The 16,808-nt window shown below is 45.0% G+C and overlaps 1 long non-coding RNA gene across 1 annotated transcript; it reads right to left on the reverse strand.

Moving 5' to 3' along the window:
• Positions 1–1,016: 1,016 nt before the first annotated feature.
• On the reverse strand, positions 1,017–2,299 carry LOC120848214. The gene is made up of 2 exons (XR_006077181.1): positions 1,995–2,299; positions 1,017–1,247 (listed from the first exon to the last, which is right to left on the reverse strand). It is a non-coding gene; the product is annotated as an uncharacterized LOC120848214 (long non-coding RNA).
• Between the last annotated feature and the right edge of the window lie 14,509 nt (positions 2,300–16,808).

A 16,808-nucleotide genomic window follows, 5' to 3' on the forward strand; every position in this document is an offset into this window, starting at 1 on the left:
AAGTTATGAGCAAAAGTTTGTGGTCGGTGATGTCCGAGCAGAGTCCCAAAACCCGTTTTCGCGAATATAACGAGTTCTAGACGAGCTGGAGCGATGAAATTTTAAACGTTTTTCGATATTGCTCACCGCTTCATCATTTGCTACCACACTTTGCTTTTTTGTTCTGAAGCGCTCCCTCGGTTAAAAGGAACGTTCGCTATGCGCGCGAGATTAATTTAATTCATTCATCTCGTGCGGCGCGCGCTCGGCGGAGCGGCTGGTCGTTTGAAGGCTCACCAGAGCGCGAGCAAGACTTCAAAGAGCTGCCGCTCGCTCGTACAACTATCAAATTGTTGGGGAAGGGTCTCGCACCAGGTAGGAGTGTTTGTGTGTCAAATTTCTTCGAGACAGCACACGCAAAAGTTGGGGCCAGTTGTACTCTAGGGGCATGTATACAAAAAGCTCTGTAGGGTTGTGTGGAGTCCCTCTTGCAGCACAGATGTGTATTTGTCCTCACCGTCTCTGGAAAAGACGACCATAACACAGAATGAACGTCCCTCGGAGACAAAAGGCACACTTTTGGTTTGGCGCAGAAACAACGCCTGCATTCAGATTTTGGCCGTCAAGGTAAAACGGACGTAGCTTGAGGGTTGAAGCTGAACAGGTAGCAAGCTAGAAGGTTACTCATGCTTCAGCTGAGCTCATCTTGTGCCTGAAAGTGCACAAGGGGAGAAAATAGAAAGTGTGGGGCCAGTTGTACTGTAGGGGCGTGTCTACAAAAAGCTCTGCAGGAACAAACCTTTTCCCGAGGTGGACAGCAGGGGCCTGAAGACATAAATAAAAAAGAAGTGACACATTTAACGAGTCTTCACTGCGCCAGAAAAACAAGAATCAGCTCATTTCTTTTTGAGACCTCAGAGTTTATTAGGCCAAGAATACAATTTTTCAGACGAGCTGTCTCAATGTAAAAACACACTTCCTTATTAGTACCCTGCCATGAAAATCTCACAGTTCGTATAGTGTTCTTTTTTTTTTACCTAGGAGCTAGCTAGCACGATTTCACACATATGTTGCTCGCAGAGAGTTGTCACAATCGGTGTTTCCCATCCCGCGGTCTTTGATGAAGCACAGGTGAACACACATGTTGCTCGCAGAGAGTTGTCACAATCGGTGTTTCCATTGAAGCGGTCATCCGCAGCTGAAGAAGACTCGGGTCAGGAGGCCATTGGTTTCTTGAAACGGAGGGCCAGCCGTGCAACTCGCTCGAGCTGCACAAAAGACAAAACAATCTTTAGCGCCCTACATTCAAAAAGATACGCGAAACGATCTCACGCCAAATATATTTTTTAGGCCAGGCTCGCAGAATTGTGGAATGCCTTTTTCCCCCCTATTATAGTTTGATCGCACACCTCAATTTCAAAATGAACCTTGTCATCTCCTTTCCCGAGGCAGTATTCCATCATTTCGCGGCGGACGCGCTTTAGAGCTCAATTATAGAGTATACACTTTATAGTGAAAGCTTTCTTTGCCGAGCATAGACCTATCAAGAAGCAGTTGGATGAAATATCGGTATTCGACGCGGGTCTTGCTCGCGCTCTGGTGAGCCTTCAAACGACCAGCCGCTCCGCCGAGCGCGCGCCGCACGAGATGAATGAATTAAATTAATCTCGCGCGCATAGCGAACGTTCCTTTTACCCGAGGGAGCGCTTCAGAACAAAAAAGCAAATTGTGGTAGCAAATGATGAAGCGGTGAGCAATATCGAACCTGAAAATGACTGCTTTCGTGCGGGAAGTCGCGTCAGTGCCCGTACAGTAATCCATCGACTCGATCCGAGGTAAACTACAGTCGTCGGGTCTTCTACGGAACGCGTGCTCACGTTTGACACCAACATCGCGTCTCGGAAACGAAAATTCAGCCTCGGAGGGCCGAACACAGGTTCGGAAATTAGAATTGGCCGCCATGACCATGCCCACGGTGAAAGCGTCGTAGCTTCGCGAAAGCTTTTATTTCACACGTTCAAAGTGGTGTCCATAGAGTCTAGAAAGAACAAGGAACACATCGGTGCCAGCGGTGATGAGATACGACCAGTATTAATGAAGGGAGATCAACGAGAATGCTTCCCTTAATAAATAGTTCAAAATAAAATTGAGTGCCTCCTGGCGGAGGGCAGACACACTAGCCGAGGCGAGTGGTGTGTCTGCCCTCCACCAGGCAGCGCGATCCACTTTCCCGACGTTTTTGTGGCTAGGTGGCGTAAGCTACCGCCGGATCCAAAGGGCTCAGCCGTATTTATCTATCCATCCATCCGCCGTTACCAAGTTGCGCACGCACACGCTTCTTAGTAACCCGTGGCAACGGTTACTTTTTTTTCCTTCTCTTTGTTTGTCCCCCCGGTTTCTTTCTTTGGCCCGCTAATTGCTCGTTTGTTCTTTTGTCTTTCTCTTTGTTTCTTTCTCTCTCCTCCTCGCTCATCCTCCTCCGCTTTCCTTTGTTCCGAGAGGCCGGCCCCAGTGTGGTTTCGGTTGTGCTTCGGAGCAGTCGCGTAGTCACCCGTGTCCAGCTCCTGCTTTGTTCTTTGTTCCGAAATCGGTCTTCTTCTTCTTCGGACCCCGAACGTCGCCTCACGGTTCCTGCGTTCGTCAAAGGGCCTCCTTTCGTTCGACACATTGGGGTAAGTGTACGTCCATTATACTATCCTTTAATTCGAGTTTTTTATTCCGATTATTTGCCAAAAGAAAGTGGTTTAGGTTTTTCAGCAAAAAAAGAATAATAATTCCGTTTAAATTCAAAATAATTTGTACGCCTATTGGACAATTTCTTTAGCTTTCGGAAAGTGCTCAAAGTGTCAGTCTATAAATGCGAATAAATAATAGCTCCCCACTGCTGCTCCAGAAACGAAGTATATTTTTTCTGCAACTGTTCTTTCCTCCGTGCGACGTCGTGTGTTGCCGTCCCCACGTCGCTGCAGATATGGCGCTTTCTAAACTGAAACGCGTCGACATTCCTGCTCTTGTTTAAATCATACGCTGCTATAAAAATCCCTCTCTAACTCAATGACTGCTTGGCCGTGAGGGAAAGCGCGCCCTTGAGTATTAATTAGGCGCGTACAGAAGCTTATTTAATCGCAAACTAAGGCGCTAATTGTTCCCTACCTCTCGTCCGAAGCAGGGACTTGTAGCTCGAATTGGTGATTTTTTGTGATTTTTTGAAGGAGCAGGGGAGGCACGTTTAGAGCGAAATTCATGCATTGGCCGTGTGGGAAAGCGCGACTTTGAGTATTAATTAGGCGCGTACAGAAGCTTATTTAATCGTAAAATAAGGCGCTAATTGTTCGCTAACTCTCGCCCGAAGCAGGGACTTGTAGCACGAATTGGTGATTTTTTGTGATTTTTTGAAGCAGCAGGGGAGGCACGTTTAGAGCGAAATTCATGCATTGGCCGTGTGGGAAAGCGCGACTTTGAGTATTAATTAGGCGCGTGCAGAAGCTTATTTAATCGTAAAATAAGGCGCTAATTGTTCGCTAACTCTCGCCCGAAGCAGGGACTTGTAGCACGAATTGGTGATTTTTTGTGATTTTTTGAAGCAGCAGGGGAGGCACGTTTAGAGCGAAATTCATGCATTGGCCGTGTGGGAAAGCGCGACTTTGAGTATTAATTAGGCGCGTGCAGAAGCTTATTTAATCGTAAAATAAGGCGCTAATTGTTCGCTAACTCTCGCCCGAAGCAGGGACTTGTAGCACGAATTGGTGATTTTTTGTGATTTTTTGAAGCAGCAGGGGAGGCACGTTTAGAGCGAAATTCATGCATTGGCCGTGTGGGAAAGCGCGACTTTGAGTATTAATTAGGCGCGTGCAGAAGCTTATTTAATCGTAAAATAAGGCGCTAATTGTTCGCTAACTCTCGCCCGAAGCAGGGACTTGTAGCACGAATTGGTGATTTTTTGTGATTTTTTGAAGGAGCAGGGGAGGCACGTTTAGAGCGAAATTCATGCATTGGCCGTGTGGGAAAGCGCGACTTTGAGTATTAATTAGGCGCGTGCAGAAGCTTATTTAATCGTAAAATAAGGCACTAATTGTTCGCTAACTCTCGCCCGAAGCAGGGACTTGTAGCACGAATTGGTGATTTTTTGTGATTTTTTGAAGCAGCAGGGGAGGCACGTTTAGAGCGAAATTCATGCATTGGCCGTGTGGGAAAGCGCGACTTTGAGTATTAATTAGGCGCGTACAGAAGCTTATTTAATCGTAAAATAAGGCGCTAATTGTTCGCTAACTCTCGCCCGAAGCAGGGACTTGTAGCACGAATTGGTGATTTTTTGAAGCAGCAGGGGAGGCACGTTTAGAGCGAAATTCATGCATTGGCCGTGTGGGAAAGCGCGACTTTGAGTATTAATTAGGCGCGTGCAGAAGCTTATTTAATCGTAAAATAAGGCGCTAATTGTTCGCTAACTCTCGCCCGAAGCAGGGACTTGTAGCACGAATTGGTGATTTTTTGTGATTTTTTGAAGCAGCAGGGGAGGCACGTTTAGAGCGAAATTCATGCATTGGCCGTGTGGGAAAGCGCGACTTTGCGTATTAATTAGGCGCGTGCAGAAGCTTATTTAATCGTAAAATAAGGCGCTAATTGTTCGCTAACTCTCGCCCGAAGCAGGGACTTGTAGCACGAATTGGTGATTTTTTGTGATTTTTTGAAGCAGCAGGGGAGGCACGTTTAGAGCGAAATTCATGCATTGGCCGTGTGGGAAAGCGCGACTTTGAGTATTAATTAGGCGCGTGCAGAAGCTTATTTAATCGTAAAATAAGGCGCTAATTGTTCGCTAACTCTCGCCCGAAGCAGGGACTTGTAGCACGAATTGGTGATTTTTTGTGATTTTTTGAAGGAGCAGGGGAGGCACGTTTAGAGCGAAATTCATGCATTGGCCGTGTGGGAAAGCGCGACTTTGAGTATTAATTAGGCGCGTACAGAAGCTTATTTAATCGTAAAATAAGGCGCTAATTGTTCGCTAACTCTCGCCCGAAGCAGGGACTTGTAGCACGAATTGGTGATTTTTTGAAGCAGCAGGGGAGGCACGTTTAGAGCGAAATTCATGCATTGGCCGTGTGGGAAAGCGCGACTTTGAGTATTAATTAGGCGCGTGCAGAAGCTTATTTAATCGTAAAATAAGGCGCTAATTGTTCGCTAACTCTCGCCCGAAGCAGGGACTTGTAGCACGAATTGGTGATTTTTTGTGATTTTTTGAAGCAGCAGGGGAGGCACGTTTAGAGCGAAATTCATGCATTGGCCGTGTGGGAAAGCGCGACTTTGCGTATTAATTAGGCGCGTGCAGAAGCTTATTTAATCGTAAAATAAGGCGCTAATTGTTCGCTAACTCTCGCCCGAAGCAGGGACTTGTAGCACGAATTGGTGATTTTTTGTGATTTTTTGAAGCAGCAGGGGAGGCACGTTTAGAGCGAAATTCATGCATTGGCCGTGTGGGAAAGCGCGACTTTGAGTATTAATTAGGCGCGTGCAGAAGCTTATTTAATCGTAAAATAAGGCGCTAATTGTTCGCTAACTCTCGCCCGAAGCAGGGACTTGTAGCACGAATTGGTGATTTTTTGTGATTTTTTGAAGGAGCAGGGGAGGCACGTTTAGAGCGAAATTCATGCATTGGCCGTGTGGGAAAGCGCGACTTTGAGTATTAATTAGGCGCGTACAGAAGCTTATTTAATCGTAAAATAAGGCGCTAATTGTTCGCTAACTCTCGCCCGAAGCAGGGACTTGTAGCACGAATTGGTGATTTTTTGTGATTTTTTGAAGCAGCAGGGGAGGCACGTTTAGAGCGAAATTCATGCATTGGCCGTGTGGGAAAGCGCGACTTTGAGTATTAATTAGGCGCGTGCAGAAGCTTATTTAATCGTAAAATAAGGCGCTAATTGTTCGCTAACTCTCGCCCGAAGCAGGGACTTGTAGCACGAATTGGTGATTTTTTGTGATTTTTTGAAGCAGCAGGGGAGGCACGTTTAGAGCGAAATTCATGCATTGGCCGTGTGGGAAAGCGCGACTTTGAGTATTAATTAGGCGCGTGCAGAAGCTTATTTAATCGCAAACTAAGGCTCTTAATGTTCGCTACTTCTCGTCCGAGGCACGCACTTCTAGCACGAATTGGTGATTTTTTAGGATTTTTTGAAGGAACGTTGTCTAACCTGGAAGGCAGATAGTAAACAAACGGGCGCGACGGGATTTCTAGATCGAATTAAACGCACATAGCAGTTATTCATTCGTTGTTCCACGCAAGAAATGCGTGTACATGACGCTGGGAATAAGAGAAATTTTAGAAGCGAATACTTTTTTTTTTAATCAATATTTGTTACGCGAAGAGATTTCGAAGCGCGGCCGAGCGCTTTATAGTCCGGACTCCTATTCAAACCACGAGAGAGAGAGATAGAAGCATTCTCAAATACCTTTCCTTGCATGGTGTCTAGCGGTCCAGATGTTATCCAAAGTCCAGAGTAATCCAAAGTTCACCAGGAAAGTGCACACACACACACACGTTCACGGAAGCGTCCACGTTGAGACGGGGCACGGCCGTTTTGAAATCACCCGAGACTGGGGTAGAAGCATCAAATCGTAGAAGGGACAGAAAATAGACATTTTCTGTCCCTTCTACTATTTCAAGCTTCTTCTCTACCCCAGTCTCGGGCTATTTCAACGTTGTTAACATTCACCAGCTCGCCCGCGCACCCTCTTCTCTTGACTCGCAACGAAGCGCACACACAGACGTGGATTTGGGCGGCCGTTTGTGAAGTTGGGCGACTGAGGTAGGGACTAGCGGCAGAGAGAGGATTTCTGGAATAGAAAAGAAAAGTGTTGTCATTTCAACAAAGGGTACAATAGATATTTTTGTTTTTAGATTCGGTCGGTTTTAATTAAAGAGTTGTAATTCTAGGCTCTAGTTGAAAAAGGTCGACACAGAACGTAATAGCACCCTGGGTACCGTTACGACGTGCGTCGACATTTTTGCGCGGGTTTTGACCGTTAGGGGTTTGGAGAAGGTATCATCATCATGATCCAGGGTTTCGGTTTGGGTTCTGTGTGTTTTCTCACTCCAGGTCACGTGATGTTTTTGTCGGAGCAAGGATGAGTCACCCTCGCCTCAACGGCGCCTGGCTGTTGCTGTGCGTGTTCTGTCTGGGCCCGGGCTCACTTTCAGAAGGAGCCGAGAACGGAAGAAGGTCGGATTACCGTAACTCGAGAAGGTATTTGCTCATTTCCTTGTTCTTTGCCCAAAGTCGTTGTTTGTGTGAGCGCGTGCGTTTTGCGAGGAGATTATGTTGTGCTCGGCGGTTGGTAGATGGAAATGTTGTTCTCGGAGAGATTCTGCACGCTTTTTCGAGTGTCGGCAAAGAAGGCTTTTAATGGGATCTACTATATTGATATAGGCGCACATAGGCGGAGCGGCTGGTCGTTTTTTTGAAGGCTCTTTACCAGAGCGCGAGCAAGAATTACCTATGCGTGTTTGATGCAAGTTCTTTTTTTGATAGGTCCATGCTCGGCAAAGATATAAAGTGTATTTTGAAGCGCGTATTCCATCGCGAAATGATGGAATACCAGTGATGTGATAATTGCGCCAAACTGCACCAAGGGGCTAACCTTGCTACATCCTGCTACATTTCACCGAAATATGGCTAATCTGCGCCAAAGAAGCAATTTTGGTCGCCTTTCAATAACGAAACTAAACTGAGAACCGTAATTGTGTAAGCTAGGTCGCACAAGACGCCACCCGACACAAAGTACCCTGTATCAATCGTCTATTTGGTCTTGCATGATTTTTCCCGACGTCTCGCGTTTCGTGTACTCGTCGTCTCAAAAATCTCGTCTCTAGTGTATCGGATGCCAAACATGCCGTCATGCTGTGAAACAAAACCACGTTTTTGCGCGGCGGGAGTTACTTTTTGAGCTTCGTGCGACGTCGTGTGTTGCCGTCCCCACGTCGCTGCAGATATTTCTAAACTGAAACGCGTCGACATTCCTGCTCTTGTTTAAATCATACGCTGCTATAAAAATCCCTCTCTAACTCAATGACTGCTTGGCCAAGTTTTGATTACTTAGGTTTTCCTGGTGGGCTTTCTTTCGAGGGGGACCCCGGTACGTGAAAAATGTGCCGCGAAAGAAAGTTGGTGAAGAGAAGTGAGCTAAAGCAAAGAAGGCAATGTCTGAACCCGCACAGCGTGCATGGGCGACCGTTGGAGCCGACTTCTTGCACGAATTCTTTTGTTCTTTTCACGCGAAACACGGAATCGAGTTTTTTTCCCCTCATTCCTGCTTGTAGGTTTCACTGACGATGTTTCCCGGATGGGAGACGAAACGTTTGATTAAATTGTTAATCTTGTTGAGTAAAGTCGGAGCAGTTTTTTTTTTATCAAACACGGAATCGGCGGCGGCGCGGAGCTAGGAAGCCGGCCTCTACGAACTCAAACGTTTCATCACTCTCTGACGCACGGAAGAAAAGAAAAAAAGATATGTGTATGGCGTAAGAACGTTCGGTGCATCTTTAATGTAGGGCGCTAAAGATTGTCTTTTTGTGCAGCGCAAGAGCGAGTTGCACGGCTGGCCCTCCGTTTCAAGTGACCTCCTTCAGCTGCGGATGACCTGTGCTTAAAGGGCAACTCCGCTTAATTTCAAAAAGTTTGAGATAGTGGCCGATTTTGCTTTTTGAAGCACTCAAAAACAATCCCCAATCCTTTGTTTCGCGAAAAATTAAATATTTTTCGTGTAATTTTACTCTAGCCATGATCACAAACCGAAACCGAAACGGTGGCAAAGCCCGACAACATTGTATATTCGGCATCACTAAGCATGTACACCCACGTGATATACAAGGGGAAGAAGAAGCTCCCCTCTTATCAGGATCCTCCTTTGTGCCTCCTGGATTAGCTCAGGCGTCGCTATTCTCCTCCCAGAAGATTATAGAAGATTAACCTGTCACTCAAAATTCTTACAAAAGCAGCTTCCCTCTCCTCCTTTTACTTGGTGTTCAAAAGTATGCGATGTAACACAAGCCGCGCTCAACGAGGCGATCGGCTTATCAGTAGTATCAATAGTCGAGCGCCGGGCCGGCCGAGCGCGTCACTCACGTCTTTCACGGCGCTGGCGCCACACGTGCTCTCCCCGGGAAAGAAAACAAAATTGAAAAAAAAAAAAAGAAGCTGTACATGTTTGATGACGTCGCGGACGTGCCGGGAGAAGGAATTTGGAGGAAGCGGAAATGTAGCCGGGCAGTGTTGTCTGGCCCGCACGTCTCAACCAAAACCAGCGGATTCGTGCTTGTGAAACTTTGACAGCGATTTTAATGAACTTCTAGGCGGAATTCCGTCGTAATATTTGCCATGGGGGTTTTGTAGATGATAACAAAGATAACTATATAGTTTTGCACTACTGGAAAAGAAGCGGAGTTGCCCTTTAATCAAGACCGCTTGAATGGCAACTGAGAACTTGCTCCAAGCAAAAAGTGTTTTTATGAAATCGTGTTAGCTCGTGCGAATTCACTGAATAGGAACAAGTGTGTTTTCATCGAGACAGCTCGTCCGGAAACTTGCATTGTCGGCCTAATAAAGTTTGACGTCAAGCCTAATAAAACGTGAGGTTAAAACGGAGAAATCTGTTGTTTTGTATTTTGCTGGTGAGGACGAAGCCCCTGCTGTGCACACCTGCGGAAACGAAGTAAGTACCTTATCAGTTTGTTCAGAGATTTGATTTTTTCCCGTGGTAATCGTGAAAAAAAAAAGAGCGAGGACATAAATTCTTCTTTCTTATGTTTGAGCTTATTGCAAGACGCTATGAGCGGCGTTCTATTATATCTATACATAGCCTTTGAACTTGTGTTTTTTCTTCTTTCTTTTTGTGATCTCCAGTGTACCAGATTTGTCGGTTTACTGTTATTTTTTTTTGTTCCTTCTCGTCGCACCCTGCTTGGGGATTGGAAATGGCCTGCAGTGTAAATGAATAGAAACCAAATATAAAAAAAGAATTTAAATACTTCCCGACGCCATAGGGTCTTGATCTGCTTACAAATGCATTTAAATACTCTTTTCCCAGAACCATAACAGAATGAAACAGCCTACCTCATCGCAGATTTATATCTGACAATGTTTTGTAGTCGATCGAGCGTTTGTTTCATGTGCAACTCTTTGCATGGTGTTTTAATTTTCCTCTTGCCCACTACTTCCACTCCTCCCAACTTTGTTGTGAGCTATTACATTACAATTTTCCCCTGTTCCGCTCTCCCATTTTACGGATTACCTGGTGTTGCGTTTTTAATATAATATAACAATCTGAGGTTAAACGGACAAAGAGGCCCCTGCTGTGCACACCTGCGGAAACAAAGTAAGTACCTTATCAGTATTATTCAGAAATTTGACTTTTTCCTGTGGTAATCGTGAAAAAAAAAAAAAGAAATGTGTTTTTTTATGTGTGTGCTCGCCCAAAAGCGAGCACATGCATTCTTTTAACGTTCTCTGTTGCGCTTATTGCAAGACGCTGTCAGCGGCGTTGTATTATCTATACAGCCTTTGAACTTGCGTTTTCTCTTCTTTTTTTGTATCTCTGTACTTTGTATTCAAGTATATCAATCCACAAGTGCTAGCTGGGTCATTTATTTTAACCAGGCGAGTGGGATGTTCCGAGGAACATTCTAGGCGCGTCTCATCGATGTAGCTAATCTAATAAGAAAGTTACGAATAAAAAGTTTACGTGTAAGGCTTCATTCTGTGGTGTTGTGATTTGGCATATGCTCGTATAAAGAAAACTACGATAGTTAGAAGGTTCTAATTCGCAGCGAATGATCGCGCTCTGAATTTAGACGCACTGTTAAATTTTCATCGCTCCAGCTCGTCTAGAACTCGTTATACTCGCGAAAACAGGTTTTTGGGAATCTGCTTGGAGATTAAAAACCCCGACCAAGTTCAATCGTTCACCCGTGAATATTCAAGACCGCTGGAGTGCATTCATCGATTGTGGTCGTGAAAACAACATCATATGAAAGTGTGTGTGCAGTGAAACCGTGTCAGCTCATCTCAAGTTTCGCGAAATAAACGACGTTTGAAAGTTTTCGGATCGAAGCCAGCCATTCGCATTCCTCACTTTAGGCACCGATCCTTTCTTCGATCTCGCTTCATTAATACTCGTCGTATCTCGTCACCGCTAGCACCGATGTGTTCCTTGGTCTTTCTAGACTCTACGGACACCACTTTGAACGTGTGTAATAAAAGGTTTCGCGATGCTACGACGCTCTTGCCGTGGGCATGGTCATGGCGGCCAATTGTACTTTCCGAACATGTGTTCGGACCTCCGAGGCTGAATTTTCGTTTCCGAGCCGCGATGTTGGTGTCAAACGTGAGCACGCGTTCCGTAGAAGACCCGACGACTGTAGTTTGCCTCGGATCGAGTCGATAGTTTACTCTACGAGCACTGATGCGACTTCCCGCACGAAAGCAGTCATTTTCAGGTTCGATATTGCTCACCGCTTCACCATTTGCTACCACAATTTGCTTTTTTGTTCTGAAGCGCTCCCTCGGGTAAAAGGAACGTTCGCTATGCGCGCGAGATTATTTTAATTCATTCATCTCGTGCGGCGCGCGCTTGGCGGAGCGGCTAGTCGTTTGAAGGCTCACCAGAGCGCGAGCAAGACTTCAAAGAGCTGCCGCTCGCTCGTAATTAGAAAACCATTATAGGTACGTACAACTATCAACTTGTTGGGAAGGGACAAATACACATATGTGCTGCAAGAGGGCCTCCACACAACCCTACAGAGCTTTTTGCAGACATGCCCCTACAGTACAACTGGCCCGACACTTTCTATTTTGTCCCCTTCTGCACTTTCTGGCGCAAGATGAGCTAAAGTGAAGCACGAGTAACCTTCTAGGTTGCTATCTGTTCAGTTTGAACCCTCAAGCTACGTCCCTCTTCCCTCGACGGCCAAAATTTGAACGCAGGCATGGTTACTGCGGAATACAAAAAGTCTGCCTTTTGTCTCCGAGGGACGTTCATTCTGTGTTATGGTCGTCTTTTCCAGAGACGGTGAGGACAAATACACATCTGTGCTGCAAGAGGGCCTCCACACAACCCTACGGAGCTTTTTGTAGACATGCCCCTACAGTACAACTGGCCCCACACTTTCTATTCTGTCCCCTTCTGCACTTTCTGGCGCAAGATGAGCTAAACTGAAGCACGAGTAACCTTCTAGCTTGCTACCTGTTCAGTTTGAACCCTCAAGCTACGTCCCTTTTCCCTTGACGGCCAAAATTTGAACGCAGGCGTTGTTTCTGTCTGAAAGCAAAAGTCTGCCATTTGTCTCCGAGGGACGTCCATTCTGTGTTACGGTGGTCACTTTGCACAGCCAGGATAACGCTGTCTGCAGTCGTGCTGGGACGTCCTTGCTGCGGCTTGGCCGACACATTTGTTTTCTCGGCTTCCGTACTTTCCCACGTCGGCTTGTTTCAAGTCCAGCTACAGCATTCTTGTCGAATGGTACCTGTGAATTCTGAAGGCTTGATGTCGACCTGTATTCTCTGCACAGCCCCCTACGGGGTTCTGCAGAAAGCCCTGTCTTAGTAAATCACGTAGGTTTTCAATGAAGTGTGTCTCCACATCTTACGGGGGTGGGCAAGCAACACCGAGGACACAGTCTTCTTGTCTGCAGTGCCTCTTTATTCTCAGACACTACAAAACCCCACGCCACTGTTCAAAGGCTCGAAAAATCAGGACTACCTTCAGCTTTTGCGTTCGTACATAAACTTTGACACCAGCTGTGTTAACCAACCTGGGCTCGTTCATTACAGGAGGAAAGCAAGCACTCGTATCAAAAATGAATCGTCGCTCTAGCACTCTTCGTCCCATCGTCCCATCTCCATGAATCGTCCCATCTCCATGACTTGCACGGCCTGTAAATTACTAGAACATATCATAACCAAACAACTCGTTTCTTTCTTAGAAATGCATAATGTTCTAAACCCCAACCAACATGGTTTCCGCAGTGGCCTGTCAACGGTAACCCAGTTGATTGAATTTTACCATGAATTAGCCACTTACGTTAACAACCGTACGCAGGTTGATGCAGTTTTCATCGACCTGTCGAAGGCATTCGACCGGGTACCTCACCGCAGACTGATTAAGACATTAATTGATCTCGGAGTTCCCTTTTCTTTGACTAAGTGGATCAATGCATATCTTTCAAACCGTCAACAATTTGTGGATATAAATGGTACTTACTCAGGGCTGTTAGATGTTCATTCTGGGGTGCCCCAAGGTTCTGTCTTAGGGCCCCTACTTTTTTTAACTTACGTTAACAGTTTGTTCCCATCCAATGAAGATGTCCCAATTAAGCTAAGAATGTTTGCCGACGACTGCGTCATTTACAGTCCCGTTGTTGAAATACAAGACCAGACAAAAGTGAGTAAAGCACTGGCTAACATTGCGTCTTGGTGTCGTGAAAATAACATGAAGATTAATATTAGCAAAACTCAGTACATGCACATAACAACAAAAAGAACTGTCTTAAACTTTAGCTATGAGGTTGCTGGCGTAGTATTGACTGAAGTGGATAGTTACAAATATTTAGGAGTGATTTTGTCTTCTGACCTCGGGTGGAAAAGGCATGTGGAGTATGTTAAAGAGCGGGCAACTAACAAATTGTGGTACCTGAAGAGAACGCTGGGTAAAACTCCCCCTTCCGTTAAAATTCTTGCGTATAAGACAATTATTAGACCTGTGTTAGAATACGCGTCTGCAGTGTGGAGCCCATGGCAGAGCTCTCTGGTCAGAGAACTCGAAGATATTCAGTCGCTAGCTGTGCGTATAGTTTTTTCAGATTTCAGACGAACTACGTCTGTGACCGAACTTAAAAGGAGAGCCAATATAAGCCCTCTGTCAAACAGAAGAGAGAGCCAACGGTTGAAGCTGTTCTTTCAGATTTTCAAGAACTGTATAAAAATTGATGGCTCCGTTTACTTAAAACCAAAAAGTTTTTACTCGGAACGCTTGCATCACTCAAAGACCGTAGCCCCCTATTAAAGCTCGAATAAATAGCTATAAACAATCTTTTTTTGTGCATACAATTGATTTGTGGAACAGCCTTCCCGGCGATGTTGTCGATATTGATTCACTCTGTTCTTTCGAAAAAGCCGTAGATAATATTTTTCAGTGCCGAGATTGCTTTTATTGCTCTTATGAAATTATTTTACTGTCTTTATTTTTTATTACTGCTGTTACATTTACTGCTATACTGTTATTGTTATTACTAGTATTACATTTGGTTACTGTATTGTTTCTCTTCTTTCGAATATGTCGTAGATATTAATTTTCGGTGCCAAGATTGCTTTTTGTTTAGAACTGTTGTGTTTATAATGTGCATGTGTGACACTGTATCACCCCACTCCTGCCTTGGCCCTATATTGGGCTGGCAGTATTGATAAATAAAAAAAAAAAAAAAAAAAAACATGCCAAAATTAATGTGCTTTTCTGGTTCAATTATGAAATAATCGCAATAGAACCATTTGTATTTACTGTGCAGGCGGTTTCTTTAATGCAACTTCTCAATTACCTAAAAGAAATGGTAATCTGAAGAGTCATCTTTTTTCACTAAAAAAAACAACAAAAAAAAACAGAAAAAACACCAGAAATCAGCCGAGTACTGACAGTGCTTTTATTAGGTCGATAAAACAACTTTTGCGTTTGCTATCTCGAAGAAATTTGACACACAAACACTCCTACCTGGTGCGACACCCTTTCCCGACAATCGGATAGCTTAATGGTTTTCTAATTCCGAGCGAGCGGCAGCTCTTTGAAGTATATCCATCCACTTGTGCTCGGGACACCCTCCCTGTTGATCGATGAGTCTCGATTGAGATGAGCTGACACGGTTTCACTGCACACACATGTTCCTATGATGTTGTTTTCACGACCACAATCGATGAATGCACTCCAGCGGTCTTGAATATCCACAGGCGAACGATTGAACTTGGTCGGGCTTGTTAATTTCCGAGCAGAGTCCCAAAACCTGTTTTCGCGAATATAACGAGTTCTAGACTAGCTGGAGCGATGAAATTTTAACAGTGCGTCTAAATTCAGAGCGCGATCATTCGCTGCGAATTAGAACTTTCTAGCTATCGTAGTTTTCTTTATACGAGCATATGTGAAATCAAAACATCGTACAGTGAAAGCCTTACTTACACGTAAACTTCTGTTGATAACTTTCTTTTTAGAATACCTACATCGATGAGACGCGCCTCGAATGTTCCTCGGAACATAATCTTACTCCCTGGTTAAAATAAATGTCCTAGCTAGCCTACTTTCCGAGCTTCGTGCGATTGAATCACCTCCGGTTGCGAGCAAAACACGCGGCAGCCATTTGCTTTTTTTTGCAAAAACAAAACCAGAACCACGAATGGGCGGTAAATTTCTAAATACTTGACCTAAATAATTTAAACTTGTTGTGAAACACGGGTCTCGACGACATCGTTTTCAAAAATAAGACGATTCCCGTAATTCTAAGTTTGGTTTTATTAAACCAGGGCTGTGTTTCAAATCTCACCCTAATAAACCCGAGTTACTCGGGCGGATCGTGTCACGTGACAGCAGAAATGAAAGAACGCTGGACGCAGGCAGGTTTCAAAACGCCAGGTGTACAGAAGCTTTACCTCGCAGTATGATTTCGTCAATTTTAAAACACGGCCAGGAATGAAATTTTTTATGAATGAATAGATAGATGACCCGTTTCGAATGAATGGATCCATGAGTGCGGCTGAGCAATTCCGACCGGTCGGTAAATCCCGCCACCTGGTGCCTTTTGTTTTACCATTGAAAATATTGAATTTCTGAAATCTATATTACGACCTTGAATTTACGATATCAAATGGGGGACACTTGTTCCCAGCCGCCCCTGGACTGGACAGAGACCGATTTCTTTTCTTGTGTGATGCGAGTTTCGCGAAATAAACGGCGTTTGAAAGTTTTCACATCGAAGCCAGCCATTCGCTTTCCTCACTTTAGGCACCGATCCTTTCTTCGATCTCGCTTCATTAATACTGGTCGTATCTCGTCACCGCTAGCACCGATGTGTTCCTTGGTCTTTCTAGACTCTACGGACACCACTTTGAACGTGTGTAATAAAAGGTTTCGCGATGCTACGACGCTTTTACCGTGGGCATGGTCATGGCGGCCAATTGTACTTTCCGAACATGTGTTCGGACCTCCGAGGCTGAATTTTCGTTTCCGAGACGCGATGTTGGTGTCAAACGTGAGCACGCGTTCCGTAGAAAAGTATGTGTAAGGCTTCATTCTGTGGCGTTCTGATTTTGCATTTCCGCTTGTATAAAGAAAACTACGATAGTTGGAAGGTTCTAATTCGCAGCGATGTGTTCCTTGGTCTTTCTAGACTCTACGGACACCACTTTGAACGTGTGTAATAAAAGGTTTCGCGATGCTACGACGCTTTTACCGTGGGCATGGTCATGGCGGCCAATTGTACTTTCCGAACATGTGTTCGGACCTCCGAGGCTGAATTTTCGTTTCCGAGACGCGATGTTGGTGTCAAACGTGAGCACGCGTTCCGTAGAAAAGTATGTGTAAGGCTTCATTCTGTGGTGTTCTGATTTTGCATTTCCGCTTGTATAAATAAAACTACGATAATTGGAAGGTTCTAATTCGCAGCGATGTGTTCCTTGGTCTTTCTAGACTCTACGGACACCACTTTGAACGTGTGTAATAAAAGGTTTCGCGATGCTACGACGCTTTTGCCGTGGGCATGGTCATGGCGGCCAATTGTACTTTCCGAACATTTGTTCGGACCTCCGAGG

This window comes from Ixodes scapularis, unplaced genomic scaffold (assembly GCF_016920785.2).
Source record: "Ixodes scapularis isolate PalLabHiFi unplaced genomic scaffold, ASM1692078v2 ptg001131l_1___fragment_1__unscaffolded, whole genome shotgun sequence".
Taxonomy (NCBI): Eukaryota; Metazoa; Arthropoda; class Arachnida; order Ixodida; family Ixodidae; genus Ixodes; species Ixodes scapularis.